An 18,247-nucleotide genomic window follows, 5' to 3' on the forward strand; every position below is an offset into this window, starting at 1 on the left:
AAGGGGGGACTTGATAGAGGTCTTTAAAACGTTGAGAGGGATAGACAGAGTTGATGTGGACAAGCTTTTCCCTTTGAGAATAGTGAAGATTCAAACAAGAGAACATGACTTCAGAATTAAGGGACAGACGTTTAGAGGTAACATGAAGGGGAACTTCTTTACTCAGAGAGTGGTAGCGGTGTGGAATGAACTTCCAGTGGAAGTGGTGGAGGCAGGTTCATTGGTATCATTTAAAAATAAATTGGATAGGCATATGGATGAGAAGGGAATGGAGGGTTATTGTATGAGTGCAGGCAGGTGGGACTAAGGGAAAAAAGTTATTCGGCACGGACTTGTAGGGCCGAGATGGCCTGTTTCCGTGCTGTAATTGTTATATGGTTATATGGTTATATAGTTGGGATCACGGAGACATGGCTCCAGGGTGACCAAGGCTGGGAGCTGAACATCCAGGGATATTCAATATTCAGAAGGGCTAGACAGAAAGGAAAAGGAGGTGGGGTAGCGTTGCTTGTTAGAGAGGAGATTAACGCAATAGAATGGAAGGACATTAGCTTGGAGGATGTGAAATCGATATGGGTAGAGCTGGGAAACACTAAGGGACAGAAAACGCTAGTGGGAGTTGTGTACAGGTCACCTAACAGTAGTAGTGGATTTAGGGATGGTATCAAACAGGAAATTAGAAATGCGTGCAACAAAGGTAAAACAGTTATAATAGTAAGATTAAACGAGAACTTACCAGTTTGAAGTTTGATCTTTATTTTATGAGGGTTTACGATGAGGGACTGTGTGAAGACCCACGTTCAGCCCCTTGCGTCAATCTTCAAAGCAGCGGTGTGAAATCATAGGTAATAGTGACAAGTATAATAGTAAGATAAAAGAAGAGTAGAACTACCAGATGACCTTTATGAAGGTTGGGAGTGGAGGGCACGTAGTCCCTCATGGTAACTCCTCATAAAATAAAGATCAAACTTAATTTAATCTTACTATTTTACTTCGGAGTCACGTGAGTGACTATGTGAAGATTTCAAAGCTCTGTGATTTCATGCCGCAGATTCAAATACCGGCCTCTCAGTGTATTGATTGACTCAACATAATTAAACAATCAGTAATGCATCAACCATAACATTGTTTTAACGAATTAACGGTTTATTTTAACAAAGAAAGCAATAGTAACCCCTCTATCCCAGGGGAAAACTATATAACTGAACTTAAAACAGGATCGGCAAATACCCCCAGCATTGGAATAGGCTTATGATAAAATCTTTGGAACATCAGTTCACTGGCTTATGAACAACTGGCTTATGAACAACGCTGACTCTGTTCCCCTCAAGGTTCTGGTAACCTCAATGTAATGGGACAAACATGACACTACACACAGGCGGGAATCCTTGGGGTATGCCGAAAAGATAATCTTACACCCTGTTGCTCCTATTCTACTCTTATTGAGCAGATCATAAACATAAAAGTTACTGGCATCTGCTGATATCTCCATCCTGTCTAGCTGCAGCATCTGTAATGTCTGCACACGTTGGGCTGATACCAACGCCATAAGCATGACAACCTTCATGGTGAGTTTGGCTAGAGATAGTACTGTCACAGGAGCCCACTGGCGAAGCAGCATAAGAACTTTGCTTACATTCCAGATAACCGAATACCTGGGCTTGGGAGGATTGGAACTCCCTTCATGATTCTAGAAACTAACGGATGTGTCCCCACTGAATGTAATTCTGACACCATGGGTAAATATGAAGACAGAGCATTTCTGGCTGTATTGATCGCACTATAGCTTAACTTTTGATCAAAATAGAGATTTGACAAGAACTCTAGCACATCTGGGATGCCTGCAGTTTGAGATGTTCTGCTTTTGGGTACTATCCCTCCAGGACGCAGTGATAACATCCACGGTGCGATCGGATAGTCCTCTCCCCAGGTATGGTCTCCTTAGAATCTGTAAATTAACAGATCAATACGATCATGTAACGGATGCTAATCCCCAGTTACTAGATTCACTAGTAGATTTTTGTGTTTGGGAATAATCATGTTAGGCTCAGTAGCCATCTCCAAAACATGAGCATACCATGTCTGAGAAGGCCAGTCGGGTACCACCAATACTCCTGAAGCGGAGTCCTGCTTGATTTTATGCAGGCATCGACTGACGAGGCAGAATGGAAGAAATACATATGTAAACATTCCACCCCAGTGCAGCGAGAACGCATCGACCGCTGCTGCCCCAGGATCTGGTTCCCACAAAACGTATTTAGCCAACAGGTGGCTAAGTCTGGATACAAACAAATCGATATCTGGCATCCCAAACTGAGGAACCACATTTTCAAATATATCATGGTTCAACATCCATTCTATGTTTTCATTGAATTGTCGTGATCTTGTGTCTGCGACTATGTTGAATCAACCTGGTAAATGGATTGCTGAAATCCAAATGTTTCTGTCAATACACCAGCTTGCGACAAAATCCGTGAGCTAGGCAGGCACCCGCTAACCACACTCCAGCGGTCCTCCAAACATTTCGTCATGGGTCGCCTCGCCTTCACCTTACTTGCTTTCTGCATCTTCGAACTCCAAAACAACCACCAACACAGAAAGCGACCTCAAGACTAAGTTTTCCACTTACCTCGAGGTGTTTTAAACTTACCGGCTGGAGGAGCTCTGCTGCTCCAACCGGTCGCCTGCACCTGTGCATCTGACGTAATGACGCACGTGCGGCTGAACGGGGTTCTTCACGTAGTCACTCACGTGACTCCAAAGTAAAATGTGTGAATTCAATCTACATATATATTGGGTGTATCAAATTGGCAGGGGTGCTGAGGAAGAGGATTTCTTGGAATGTAAGCGGGATAGTTTTCTAAACCAACATGTAGAAGGACCAATGAGAGAGCAGGCTATTCTAGACTGGGTATTGAGTAAAGAGGAAGGGTTAGTTAACAGTCTTGTTGTGGATGGCCCCTTGGGCAAGAGTCACCATAATATGGTTGAGTTCTTCATTAGGATGGAGAGTGACATAATTAATTCAGAAACAAGGGTTCTGAACTTAAAGAAAGGTAACTTTGAGGTTATGAGACGTGAATTGGCCAAGATAGACTAGCAATTGATTCTTAAAGGGTAGTCGGTGGATAGGCAATGGAAGGCATTTAAAGACTGCATGGATGAACTACAAAAATTGTTCATCCCAGTTTGGCAAAAGAATAAATCAAGGAAGGTAGTATATCCGTGGATAACAAGGGAAATCAGGGATAGTATCAAAACAAAAGATGAAGCATACAAAAGAGACAGAAAAAGCAGCCTACCAGCGGAGTGGGAGAAATTCAGAGTCCAGCAGAGGAGGACAAAGGGATTAATTAGGAAAGGGAAAATAGATTATGAAAGAAAACTGTCAGGGAACATAAAAACTGACTGCAAAAGTTTTTATAAATATGTGAAGAGAAAAAGTTTAGTTAAAACAAATGTAGGTCCCTTGCAGTCAGAAACAGGTGAATTGATCATGGGGAACAAGGAGATGGCAGACCAATTGAATAACTACTTTGGTTCTGTCTTCTCTAAGGAAGACATGAATAATCTGCCGGAAATAGCAGGGGACCGGTGTCAAATGAGATGGAACTGAGTGAAACCCAGGTTAGCTGGGAAGTGGTGTTAGGTAAATTGAATGGATTAAAGGCCGATAAATCCCCAGGGCCAGATAGGCTGCATCACAGTGTACTTAAGTACACAGAGTAGCCCCAGAAATAGTGAATGCATTAGTGATAATTTTTCAAAACTCTTTAGATTCTGGAGTAGTTCTGAGGATTGGAGGGTAGCTAATGTAACTCCACTTTTTAAAAAGGGAGGGAGAGAGAAAACAGGGAATTACCGACCAGTTAGTCTAACATCGGTAGTGGGGAAACTGCTAGAGTAAGTTATTAAAGATGGGATAGCAGCACATTTCGAAAGTGATGAAATCATTGGACAAAGTCAGCGAGGATTTATGAAAGGGAAATCATGTCTGACAAATCTTACAGAATTTTTCAAGGATGTAACTAGTAGAGTGGACAAGGGAGAACCAGTGGATGTGTTATATCTGGACTTTCAGAAGGCTTTCGACAAGGTCTCACATAAGAGATTAGTATACAAACTTAAAGCACACGGTATTGGGGGTTCAGTATTGATGTGGATAGAGAACTGGCTGGCAGACAGGAAGCAAAGAGTAGGAGTAAACGGGTCCTTTTCACAATGGCAGGCAGTGGCTAGTGGGGTACTGCAAGGCTCAGTTCTGGGACCCCAGCTATTTACAATATATATTAATGATTTGGACGAGGGAATTGAATGCAACATCTCCAAGTTTGCGGATGACACAAAACTGGAGGGCAGTGTTAGCTGTGAGGAGGATGCTAGGAGGCTGCAAGGTGACTTGGATAGGTTGGGTGAGTGGGCAAATGCATGGCAGATGCAGTGTAATGTGGATAAGTGTGAGGTTGTCCACTTTGGTGGCCAAAACAGGAAAGTAGACTATTATTTGAATGGTGGCCGATTAGGAAAAGGGGAGATGCAACGAGACCTGGGTGTCATGGTACACCAGTCATTGAAAGCAGGCATGCAGGTACAGCAGGCAGTGAAGAAAGTGAATGGTATGTTAGCATTCATAGCAAAAGGATTTAAGTATACGAGCAGGGAGCAGTTGTACAGGGTCTTGGTGAGACCACACCTGGAGTATTGCGTACAGTTTTGATCTCCTAATCTGAGGAAAGACATTCTTGCCATAGAGGGAGTACAGAGAAGGTTCACCAGACTGATTCCTGGGATGTCAGGACTTTCACATGAAGAAAGACTGGATAGACTCGGCATGTATTCGCTAGAATTTAGAAGATTGAGGGGGGATCTTATAGAAACTTGCAAAATTCTTAAGGGGTTGGACAGGCTAGATGCGGGAAGATTGTTCCTGATGTTGGGGAAGTCTGGAACAAAGGGTCACAGTTTAAGGATAAGGGGGAAGTCTTTTAGGACCGTGATGAGAAAAACATTTTTCACACAGAGAGTGGTGAATCTCTGGAATTCTCTGCCACAGAAGGTAGTTGAGGGCAGTTCATTGGCTATATTTAAGAGGGAGTTAGATGTGGCCCTGTGGCTAAGGGGATCAGGGGGTATGGAGAAAAGGCAGATATGGGATACTGAGTTGGATGATCAGCCATTATCATATTGAATGGCGGTGCAGGCTCGAAGGGCCGAATGGCCTACTCCTGCGCCTATTTTTTCTGTTTCTATGCACTTAGAGGTTTACAATAAAATAGGCCAAAGTCAGCATGGCTTTGTGAAGGAGAGGTCTTGTTTGACAAATTTGTTGGGATTCTTTGAAGAAGTAAATAGCAGGACAGACTAAGGAGAGTCATTAGATGTTGTTTACTTAGATTTTCAGAAAGCCTTTGATAAGATGCCACACGTGCTAAGGAAAATAAGAGCCCATTGTATCAAAGGGCAGATACTAGCATGGATAGCAGGTTGGCTGGATGGCAGAAGACAAAGAGTGGCAATAAAAGGGGCTTTTTCTGGTTAGCTGCCAGTGACTAGTGGAGTTCCGCAGGGATCGGTGCTGGGGCCGCTACTCTTCACATTGTATATTGATGATTTGGAGGAGGGAATTGAAGGCTTTGTGGGAAAGTTTACGGATAATGCGAAAATAGGTGGAGGGGCCGGTAGTGTAGAGAAAGCAGGGACTCTGCAAAAGGACTTGGACAGGTTGGGAGAGTGGGCAGAGAAGTGGCAGATGGAATATAGTGTAGCAAAGTGTGGAGTCGTGCATTTTGGTAGTTGGAATTAAGGTTAGACTATTTTCTAAATGGGAAGAGAATCCTGAAATTGGAGGTGCAAAGAGACTTGGGAGTACTGGTGCAGGATTCCCAAAAAGTTAATCTGCAAGTCGAAACGGTAGTAAACCAAACTCAATGCTAACATTTATTTAAAGAGGGCTTGTATACAAAAACAGGGATGTAATGTTGAGCCCACATTTGGAATATTGTGAGCAATATTCACAGCTGGCGCTGGAGAGAGTCCAGAGGAGGTTTACAAGAAAGATCCCAGGAATGATTGGGTTAACCTCTGATGACCATTTGTCGGCACTAGGCCTGTACCTATTGGAGTTTAGAAGAATGAGTCAGGACCTCATTGAAACATACAGAATAGTGAAAGGCTTTGATAGAATGGATGTGGACAGGGTGTTTCAACCAGTGGGAGAGTCTAGGACATAGGTCTAGGTCATAGCCTCAGACTAAAAGGACGTTCTTTTAGGAATGTATCTTGTATTTTGTATCTTGAGATGAGGTAACGTTTCTTTAGTCGAAGGGTGGTGAATCTGTGGAATTCTTTGCCACAGAAGGCTGTGAAGGCAAAGTCAGTGGATATTTTTAAGGCAGAGATAGATTCTGGATTAGTACAGGTGTCAGAGGTTATGGGGAGAAGGTAGGAGAATGGGGTTAGGAGGGAGAGACAGATGAGCCATGATTGAACGGGCTGATGATCTATTTTTACACCTATTCCTTATGACCCTATGACTAAGAGTCATGACTGGTGCCAGGAAGAGGGAACCTCACATCATAGAAATGAATAGATTATTGTAAATGATGATCTAGGGAATCAAAGAGTGGAGTATAAGGAAAGAGAGGAGCCGCTGTCTCCAGCAAGAAGTTGCCGTTTCAGAAACTGCAAGCCGCTGAGAATGTTTTTTCCGTTCTGACGTCGGATTTTCGATCATCCCGGCGAGAGGGCCTGAACTTCGGGCCACTGTAGCGGCGGCTGTGGAGGGCTCGAGGCCCTGAGCACGGGTGAACAAAGAGGAAGATGAGGAAGATGACTGAACTTTATTGCCTTCCCTCACAGTGGGAAACGTTGATTCTGCTGTGTGGGGATGTTCATGTTAAATTCTATCGTGTGTTGTGTTCTTTATTCGTATGGCTGTATGGTAACTCAAATCCCACTGTACCAATTGGTGCATGTGACAATAAATGTAAACTTGAAACTTGAACTTGAAGAGTTAACTAATGATTTCTTGGACAATGATGCCAAGAGCAGAGGTACAATGACTCAGTGATTGATGGTGTGGTGAAGAAGTTATGACAAGGTATAATTGCGTGAAGGACAACGGGCATTGAATAGATTAAACAATCATCTGCTGATCTTGATCACCTGCTGACTTGCACGTACACATTAGGTATTAACAGTTGATAGACTTTTTGAACCTGGACTTTGGCAAGGAGGGGGAGTAGATACTAGTGCCGGGAAGAGTCACGCCACAGTCATTGAAACTGCAAGTCCCTGATGAGCAGATTGGGTGTGAGCGTGTTACTGTATCAATGTGAAGTTGCTTCTCAGTAATAAATTGGATTATTTCATATAAAGTGCGTTTGATTCAGATTCAACTTTAATTGTCATTGTCAGTGTACAGTACAGAGACAACGAAATGACTTCTTTCTTTGAGACATATACTAGATCCGTGGAACCTGTAATATTTTACACAACACTTACTAAACTCTTGTGTAGCTGTAATGTAACATCCCAACTCCTGATTGGTGTAGGCAAGCATGCCAAATGCCGCCTTCACCATCTGTCTACCTGTGTCACCGTTTTCATGAAACTATGTACCTACACCCCTTAGTATCTGTTCAAAACTCTCCCCAACACCATTTACTGTGTAAGTCCTACTCTAGTTTAGCCGACCAAAATGCAACACCTAATATGTCAAAAGGTCATGTGATTAGGCCGTGAAATAATAAGTGAAAGGATTAGGCCATTCAGCCCATCAAGTCTGCACTGCCATTCTATCATGGCTAATCATTCTAAATGGTCAGCTAGACATAGATCACAAGACCTACACCAACCCCAAACCAATTAGGAGCAGACGAGGGCATTCGATCCAATTTGTGGTCCCAGCCACAAAGACAGATGTATACAGCAATTCGTTCTTCCCACGCACTATTAAAGCATGGAATAATCTCCACCAAACCACGGTTGCCCAGCCAGATGCAACTAAATTTAAAGTGGCACTTTCTTCCCAATAACCCTTTCTGGCTTAACCCCTCCCTTCACCACCTCAAGTTTAAATTCCAGTTGGAATATTTTGGAGGACCAAGTAACCAAGAACCAAGAACCAAGAATCTATCTCTCCCTCCTAAACCCATTCTCCTGCCTTTCACCCCATAACCTCTGACACCCGTACTAATCAAGACTCTACCTATCTCTGCTTTAAAAATATCCATTGACTTGACCTCAACAGCCTTCTGTGGCAAAGAATTCCTCAGATTCAACACCCTCTGACTAAAGAAATTCTTCTCATCTCCTTCCTGAAGGAACGTCCTTTAATTCTGAGGCTGTGACTTCCAGTCCTAGACTCTCCCACTAGTAGAAACATCCTCTCCACATCCACTCTATCTAAGCCTTTCAGTATTTGGTGTAGAAACACAGAATATAGGTGCAGGTGTAGGCCATTCGCCCCTCCGCCCCGGCACCACCATTCAATATGATCATGGTTGATCATCTAGAATCAGTACCCTGTTCCTGCTTTCTCCCCATATCCCTTGATCTGTTAGGCCAAAGAGCTTTATCTAAGTCTCTCTTGAATACATCCAGTGAATTGGCCTCCACTGCCTTCTGTGGCAGAAAATAGTAAGATTAAACGAGAACTTACCAGTTTGAAGTTTGATCTGTATTTTATGAGGAGGAACGTTGAGGGAATACGTGAAGAACCCCGCTTACGACGCATGCGTGTCATCCTTCAAAGCAGCGGTGTGAGGTCATAGAAACACTATAATGACCTAATATAGTAAGATTATCAAAGAGATACCAGTTTAAGATATGACTAATCGAGGGTGGGAGCGGAGGGCACGTATTCCCTCAACGTTCCTCCTCATAAAATACAGATCAAACTTCAAACTGGTAAGTTCTCGTTTAATCTTACTATTTTACTTCGGAGTCACGTGAGTGACTACGTGAAGACTTCAAAGATCTGTGACCTCATGCCGTGGAACGAGTCCATGCTTCACAACTGCCTTGGTTGTGGGGAGAATAATAATAATAATAATGGATGGGATTTATATAGCGCCTTTCTAATACTCAAGGCGCTTTACATCGCATTATTCATTCACTCCTCAGTCACACTCGGTGGTGGTAAGCTATTTCTGTAGCCACAGCTGCCCTGGGGCAGACTGATGGAAGCGTGGCTGCCATTCTGCGCCTACGGCCCCTCCGACCACCACCAATCACTCACACACATTCACACACATTCACACACAGGCAAAGGTCGGTGAAGTGTCTTGCCCAAGGACACAACGACAGTATGCACTCCAAGCGAGATTCGAACCGGCTACCTTCCGGTTGCCAGCCGAACACTTAGCCCATTGTGCCATCTGTCTGGTCATACAGTATGTTACAAAGACAGAACAATAAAATTCTCGCTCGTTGCAGCTTTACAGGCCCATTAACACAATAACACACAACAAATCAACATACATTAATCAAAAATGCAATACATTACAAATCAGCAACACAAGAAAACCAGGCTGTAATAATGCCAACAGCGAGCTGAAATACAGAGTGCGGAAAGGACTCTGTATTTGTTATGTATTTGTTAACATCATTAAACATAATACGATATTGAAACCCAACTGTAAAATATTAATTCCAATCATTGCCCCTATTTATGCGGTGAATTATATGCAGAACTTAAAATTGTTTCTGCAATTCTTCCAGGTTCAATAACTGGTTTGTTATAAAGTCATTGGATAGTTTCCTCCATTGACCATTCTACTGTCTTGAGGGTTTTGTCCATTGGTACGTCCAGCTTCATAGCTGCCAATTTAGCTGCAGCCCTGATGGAGTAAGATTTAATTTCTCCTTAGAGTCCACTCCAGCCTTTGTCAGGACTAGCTTAGCCATTTAGAGATGATCTGGACTGTCACTGTTTTGAGTGGCTATTAGTAGCTGATAAACATGACATTTCTTCCCTCTGATGATCTAGCATACTTCATGTATGATAGTAAATGAGTTATAATACAGCAATGACCATCTGTCGTATAGGCTCTGTACTTTGTTTTTAGGCCTGCTGACCTCTGTCTGCCCGGTTTGACCCTTTGATTGATGTGACAGGTTTAATTCCCTGATGAAATCATCATGTTGTCCAGCCTTAGTTTCTGTAGTGACTGGACTCTTTGCGCCGTGACCAAAGCCATCAGCATGACTGTTTACATAGTCAGTTTCTGTAATGACAGAGCTGTAGCTGGAGACCAGTTTCTTAACTTGGTCAGTACAAAACTCACATCCCATATATGAATGTATCTAGTTCTTGGGGATTAATTTTAACATGCCCTTAATGAGTTTTGTTACCAGTGTGTGTGTCCCCACAGAATGTCGCTCTGTACCTTCGACAGGTATGTAGACAGAGCACTCCTGGTGCAATTGTGGTACTATGACTAAGCCTCTCATCGTAATGGAGGCTTGCCAGGAATTCCAGAACAGATGGCTGTTTATAGATCTGTGGGTGATAATAGTTATGAACGTACTTACTATTTCTAGAGAATACCAACTACTGTTGAGTGAGTGGACTGTCTGCGACCCGCTGAAAAGATTCCGCCTATGGTCCGTCAGTCCTAGGTGTACAAGAGGTGCTTTCAATTGTACAATAAACAGGTTAATATAGATAGTAACATGGGTAACTCTCCATGTTGCTAGAAAGAACCAGTAAGTTAGGTCTATGATGGATGGTGATGAATGGTTCTGCCTTCTACCACCATTGTTTATAATATGTTGTTTATTCTTATATGGCTGCAGGCAATATCATTTCGTTCAGACCTAAATGTCTGAATAAAATAAGAATTCAATTCAATTTACAAATAGAGTTGGCCAGATAGTCACGTGGTGTCGGTAAGTTTCTACCCATAGTTGACATACTACTCCCGGTGTCCATAAAACTGGTCACTGTTAATGTTAGGTTATGAACCATGCCTAACAAATGTACCCACATCTAGCGCCATAGTGGCGTCAGTCGGTTACTTCATTAGCCTGTCAGAATGACCCATAAATTGTTTGAATGACGCGTGACTGCGTTCAGTAATTAGATAATGTCTGATATTATATGGCTGGCACACAGTCCCTATGCCAATTCTACTAGCAGTCTGATGGATAGTTAGTTCCCTGCCAGTCTCCATTAAGGCTGTCCATATTACCAGCAAAGTCAGTGCCATGTGAACTGTGTTAGCAGTGAACCGCAGATGACCTGTAGTTTAACACATCTGTGGGTACCTCTAATTGGTAATCTAGCCAGCATATCTTGATACGATGCTTGCCAAATAGTACCCTAGGATCAATACAGAAGATGACACAAAGTTCCCATCTGAAAGAATATAAGTACGAAGTTCCATTAACCTAAGATGAAGTGGCAACCACCACTGATTATGATAAGGATATTTAGTACACGAATTTCTGTGATTCTTATTGGATGTGTCCATAACATCTATAATGTGTGTACGTAGTTTAATAATGCTTCAATTTGTTGCTTCCTTGTCTGAATGACGTTCAGTTCAGTACATGCTGAACTAAGGAGCAAGTAATGAATACCTCCACATTCTATATCAGTGGTTTGGGAGGTTCCAGGTTTGCATATAGGGCCAGTGCATCCTGGTGAACTAGTGTCATGTTTATTTCTAATAGTGCGGCCGTTAATATCCCGCTGATAGGACTTTAGAACTTTCTTTCGGTTCAATACCTTGTCCTGTTATGTTTTTGGTTACTGCTAAGACTAAAGGATCCAGCAGTCCAATACAATTCCTGATAGATAGCATTCCCATCTCAGGATTACACAGTAATGTCTGTTCCAGTAATGTCTGTTTCAGGGGAACAAAAGCAGACCTGTGAGTAAGGCTAACTGGTCAGATTTGAAGCCAGCATCCTGACCAACGTGTCTCCAAATACTTCAGTTAACACTGGCCACATTTAGAGCCCCACAATTTCCCGGAGGTAAATGTCTTGCCAACACCTCAGCAAAGGTATTGGCTTGCAGGTGATGTGTAGACATGTACTTTTATCCAACCGCTCCTGCCGACCTTCGTGCTCTCGGGCACTAATCGCACGCGGTTTTTGCCGCAGCCGGTCCCCATGCCTACGGGCACTGGTCGCTCCCGGCCGCCCCATATAATTGTGCCATTGCTCGCAGTCCCGGTACTCCCCGGCACCTGTCGCTGACGGCCGAACATGCTGCAGCCACTCGTACCGGTTTCCCAGCTCCGCGAAAGTGGCTGCTGCTGGCTGCGCTATATCCTGCAGCTGCTCATCCTTACTTCGGTATCGGTAAGTATTATCCGGAGGCTGTTTCTCCACATCACTTTCGCAGTGATGTACTTTGCGCTTTGCCTTCCCGCCCGGTCCAGGATTTGATTTTCCCGGCGCGGGGTTTAAATCCGGCACAGCTGATGTCTCCATACAAGTTGCCTGTGCCGGCGGCTGCTGCAGCAGGTCCCCGGCACCTTCGCCACTGACGTCCTGCAGCTTCTTTACAGCCTTTCTACGCGTTGCTCTGTCCATTTCCTACACAGGGTGAAATGCAGAGTCCACTTTCTCCCCTCCTTCAGGGTTATGTAAACCTGTGCCTTGGTCAGGGTCTGACCAAATTTGGTCCTACCCACTCTCCTCCGAGGAGTAAGAGATATCTTGCGGCCCCACACGGGGTACCACTGTGGGACTTACCTTTTGCCCACTGTGGCTAGCCTCCATATTTCTGGGACTGCCACCATGGAGGAGCTCCTCCAGCCGTTTTGGTGTGATTTGCACTCGCTCCCTTTCGGGAGATGGTGGTGCTGATTCTTTCTTTCTTCCACCCGTTTTGGTGTGATTTGCACTCGCTCCCTTATTGGGAGATGGTGGTGTCGACATTTGTTGCTGTGCCTCTCGCCCCCTGCTGCTCTGTCCGCTCGTGGCTGCTCCTAAAACCCCTCCAACCGACCCCCAGTGCGCACGGGCAGTTGGTCGCTCGCGGCTATTCAGAGTCGGACTCCTCAAAGTCAACGACTCTGATTATGCCTACCTCTCCCGACCAGCCGGGGCCGGCGCGGTAGCGAAGTTGGGAGCAAAAATCGGGAGGGAAAGTCGGGAGCAAAAGTCGGGGGGGGGGGGGGGGTAAGTCTGGCACAGCTATTCCCATTACGGGAGTTCAGTCTGTTGCTGCTGTCTGTCCCCCCCCCCCCCCCGCCTCTGCGGTGCTCCAGCGGGTCCAACGTGTACTCAGTGCTCTCGGGCACTGACCGCTCGCCGCTATTTTTAGACCTGCGGAACCCCTGTTAACGCGCCAGTTCCGCACCTTCCAGCCCCTCGGTCCCATGAATTATTAAATCCACTAAACGACTTGTGGGGCTGTTTCCGAGTTGTCGGGAAAACTGCTCCAGCGACCGTTGTCCTGGCGCTAAAGTCGGCTCCGTTCCTGTTTAAAAGCAATTAACGGGCCCCGGCCGCTGCTGGCTGCCTACAAATCTGCAGACTCTCCCCAGCCAGCTTCATCAGCCTTCTAGATAAAAAAGGGTAAGTAAAGAAAACGAAGTTCCCTTACGTTCCTGTTGCAGGTTCAACACCTGCCGATTTGGAGGAACGTCCTTCCTCCAGCGATGACGAGTTCGAATGCGTGGAGCGATATATGGCACGCATGCGTCGTAAGCGGGGTTCTTCACGTAGTCACTCACGTGACTCCGAAGTAAAATTCCACAGATTCACAACAGGCTGAATTTCATTTTCCTCATGTCAGTCCTAAATGACCTACCCCTTATCCTTAAACTGTGACCCTGGTTCTGGATTCCCCCAACATTGGGAACATTTTTCTTACACCCTGACAGACAGGAAGCAACATGTGAGGCTGGGAAAGCACATCTCGGACCCATAGACCCTCAGCATAGGAGTATCGCAAGGCTGTGTACTCTCCCCTCTCCTCTAACCTCTCGACACCAATGCCTGCACCTCCACTGACTCCCCTGTCAAGTGTCTCAAGTTTGCGGATGACACAACCCTGATTGGACTGATCCAGGATGGGGAGGAATCTGCCTACAGACAGGAAGTAACACAGCTGGTGTCCTGGTGCCATCGTAACAACCTGGAGCGTAATGCTCTTAAGACAGTTGAATTGATTATAGACTTTAGGAGAGCTCCTCCTCACTTCACCCCACTCACCATCAACAATACCACAGTCACATCTGTGGAGTCTTTTAAGTTCCTGGGAACCATCACCTCCAAGGACCTTAAATGGAGGGCTACCATCGACTCCACAGTCCAACAAGCACAACAGAGGATGTACTTCCTGCGGCAGCTGAGGAAGCACAATCTGCCACAGGCAATGATGGTCCAATTCTATACGGCCATCTTGGAGTCTGACCTCACCTTCTCCATCATGGTCTGGTTTGGCTCAGCCACCAAGCACGACATCCGGAGGCTGCAGCAAATCGTCTGATCAGCAGAGAAGGTTATTGGCTGCAACCGTCCCTCTATTGACAAACTGTACACTGCAAGGACCAGGAAGCGAGTGGATAAGATCATCTCTGCCCCCTCTCACCCTGGCCACGAACTCTTTGAATCACTTCCCTCTGGAAGGCAACTCCGGATTGTCAAAGCTGCCACAGCCAGACATAAAAACAGCTTTGTTTCCACGAGTAGTAGCTCTACTCAAATCTGTAGTCTCCTTTTGCTCTGGTATTTTATTTAATTCACATGTTTGATCGATAATGTGTTATTATTAATGTTTAATCTTTTATGTGTCATTCCTAACTGTCACTATATGTCATGTTGTCACTTGCGGGCGGAGCACCAAATCAATTCCTTGCATGTGAATACACTTGGCCAACAAACTTATTCATTCATTCATTCAATAGGACCTCCTTGCTCCTAAACACAAATCCTCTCCTTATTAAGGCCAACATGCCATATGCCTTCTTCACTGCCTGCTGTACCTGCAGGCTTACTTTCAGTGACTGATGTACAAGCACACCTAGGTCTCATTCACGTCTCATTTTCCTAATCTGACACCATTTAAATAATAATCTGCCTTCCTGTTCTTGCCACCAAAGTGGATAACCTCACATTTATCCACATTATACTGCATCTGCCATGCAGGGTGACTTGGATAGGCCCACTCACCCAGCCTATCCAAGTCACCCTGCAGCCTCAAGCATCCTCCTCGCAGCTCATACTGCCAACCAGCTTTGTGTCATCCTCAATCTTGCAGATGTTCCATTTCATTCCTTTGTCTAAATCGTTAATATATATTGTAAATAACTGTGGTCCCAGCACTGAGCCATGCTGCACCCATCTACACAATACAATACACAATACACAATACTATCTAGCATTGTCTGCCATTCTGAAAGGGACCCGTTAATTCATACTCTTTGCTTTCTGTCTGCCAACCAATACCATGTGCCCTAATTTTGCACACAAATCTCTTGTGTGGGTCCTTGTCAAAGGGTTTTTGAAAGTCCAGATAGATAGATAGATAGATAGATAAATACTTTATTAATCCCCTTATTCAGGGGAAATTCTGATGTCCATGCAGCACACTAATAAAAAATACAACACAGTATTCGTAAAGAAATTCAACACCAAAACATCCCCCCACAGTGATTCCCACTGTGGGGGAAGGCACAAAGTCCAGTCCCCATCCCCTTGTCCACCTTGTCCACCCAAAGTCGGGCCCAATTGAGGCCTCCACAGTCGCCGCCACGGCGCCCGATGTTCTCGCCGGGTGATGGTACTCCGGCGTCGGGAGAACCCCCAGCAGCTTGGTGTGCCAGGAACGGCCGCCTTCCCACCGGAGCCTGCGGCTTCCAAGCCAACAGACCACGCCAGACGGAGCTCCACACACTGGTGATCTCGGCGAGATGTTAGTTCAAACGTCGCAGCTGGCCGCTCCGCAAAACCGCGGCTCCACGATGTTTTCCTCGGCGGTCCCAGCATACTGGAGTCCCAGCGCGGCGACCCAGGAAAGGCATCGCCCGCTCCGCAATAGCGCTCCAGCGCTGCACTGCCGCCAAAGCCGATGTTCTGCGCCGCCGCCAACGTTCTGCGCCGCCGCCAAAGCCGATGTTCTGGCCAGGTCCCCTCAGGGAAACGTCGCTCCTGGACCCGCTGGTAGGCCGCGAGGACAGGTCGAAGACGCTGCACGGAGGAAGGCAACCCCTCCGACCAGGTAGGGACTTAGAAAAGCAGTTTCCCCCTTCCCCCCCACCACCCCCCACACACAAAAGATTTAGACCCCCTGACTGTACATTTAACGAACTCAAAATAATAAAAAAGAAGGGGAAAAAACGGACAGCTGCAGGACAGGCAGCCGTTCAGGACAGCGCCTCCTCCGGTAGATACACCCGGTAGATACACCACATCCACTGGCTCTCTCTATCCATTCTACTTGTTACATCCTCAAAAAATTCCATAAGATTAGTCAAGCACAATTGCCCCTTCATAAATCCATGCTGACTTTGACCGATCCTGTCACTGCTTTCCAAATGTGCTGCTATAGCATCTTTAATAATCGACTCAAGCATCTTCCCGACCACCGATGTCAGGCTAACTGGTCTATAATTCCTGTTTTCTCCCTCCCTCCTTTCTTAAAAAGTGGGATTACATTAGCTACCCTCCAATCCACAGGAACTGATCCAGAGTCGAGAGAACATTGGAAAATGATCACCAATGCATGTATCTGTATTAACTCCATCTGCCCTTCCTCAGTCCATTGGCCCAATTGATCAAGATCCCTTTGAAATTGTTGTCAACCTTCACTGTTGAACTGATTATAGTTTCATCTACATGCCTCATACATTGTTCTACAATCAGTCTGAAGAAGGGTCCCAACTTGAAACTATGAAAGAATGGGTCGGCTGGGCTTGTATTCACTGGAAATTAGAAAGACAAGAGGAGATCTTGTAGAAACATATAAAATTCTTAAAGGATTGTACAGACTAATATGTTTCCTATGTTGGGGGAGTCCAGAACTAGGGGTCACAGTTTGTTAGGCGCTTCCCCCTCCTGGTGAATGCTATGTACTTACCTTTCTCTGTTTCTCTCCCTGAGTACAGGCCTCATGGCTGTGAGTCTGGAATCGAGGGGTTAAAGGCTCCTGTACCCGATTGGCCAAGCTGCGTCAGGTGACGGGTGACTCATCTGAAGCATAAATACCAGAGCTTCCCAGGATTCTCTCTCTTCTTCGTAGACTCTGACTGATGAGCAGACTGCTGGTGTGAGCCGAGGAAATCCTGGCCACATGGCATAGAACTTTGTGTACTTTCACCATTCCTTGTTAACAGATATTGAATTGGGACGGATAAGGGCTGACCTTAGAGTTTTCGTGTATTTTGGTTTCAGGGTTGTATCTCTTTGGGCAGGTTTTGGAGTCTCCGGTTCGACGGCCCATTGCGGGGCTGGCTGGAGCATTGTTAAATTGTTTGTCAGTTTATCCATATCCCTGACTGGGTTGTTTAAAATCAGGTTTGGGTTTTGTGTTCCAAGGAATAATTAAAACTGTTTTTGAACTTGAACCTGGTTTTTGACTTGTGTTACGCGGCTCTGAAGTACTTGCATTCGGGAGTCGTAACAAAATGGGGGCTCGTCCTAAGTTTTGAGGACCCTAGACGTTTTTAGGGGGTTTATTTGGTAGGCTTCTGGACTGAGGAAGTCTGTGTGTTGTGAGGGAATTTTTTCTTCCCTGTTTGTGGTAGCATTAGTGCCCAAGTTTTAGCTGGTGGTTTGGTGCTACATTAGAAATGGAATTTAAGGTGAAAGAATTTGTTGAGGCTCCTAGTCGGGAGTTGTTTGATAGATGTACGAAGGAGCATTTGATTTTGCTGGCTGAGAACTATGCCGTGACTATTGACAAGCATTCAAAGAAACACTCCATTAAATCGGAGTTGTGGGCTGCGTTGGTGGAGGGTGGGGTTTTGCCTGGTGGTGCAGACAGTCCCCCACCTTCTGTTCAGCCAGTTCAGAACATGGAGGCCGTCATTAAACTGAAGGAGATGGAGCTTGAGTCACAGAGAATTGCCTCTTTGTCAAAAGAGAAAGAGCTCATGCATGTTCTTGAAATGAAACGGCTTGAGGAGGAAACCAAAAGGGCTGAATTTCAGCTGCGGGAAAAAGAAATAGATAATTCCCGGGTTTCTTCTAGGGAACGGGAGTTTGATATGAGCAAGAACATCCGCCTGGTTCCCCCGTTTCGTGAGGAGGATGTGGACAAGTATTTCACAGTGTTTGAACG

This window comes from Amblyraja radiata, chromosome 1 (genome assembly GCF_010909765.2).
Source record: "Amblyraja radiata isolate CabotCenter1 chromosome 1, sAmbRad1.1.pri, whole genome shotgun sequence".
Lineage (NCBI taxonomy): Eukaryota > Metazoa > Chordata > Chondrichthyes > Rajiformes > Rajidae > Amblyraja > Amblyraja radiata.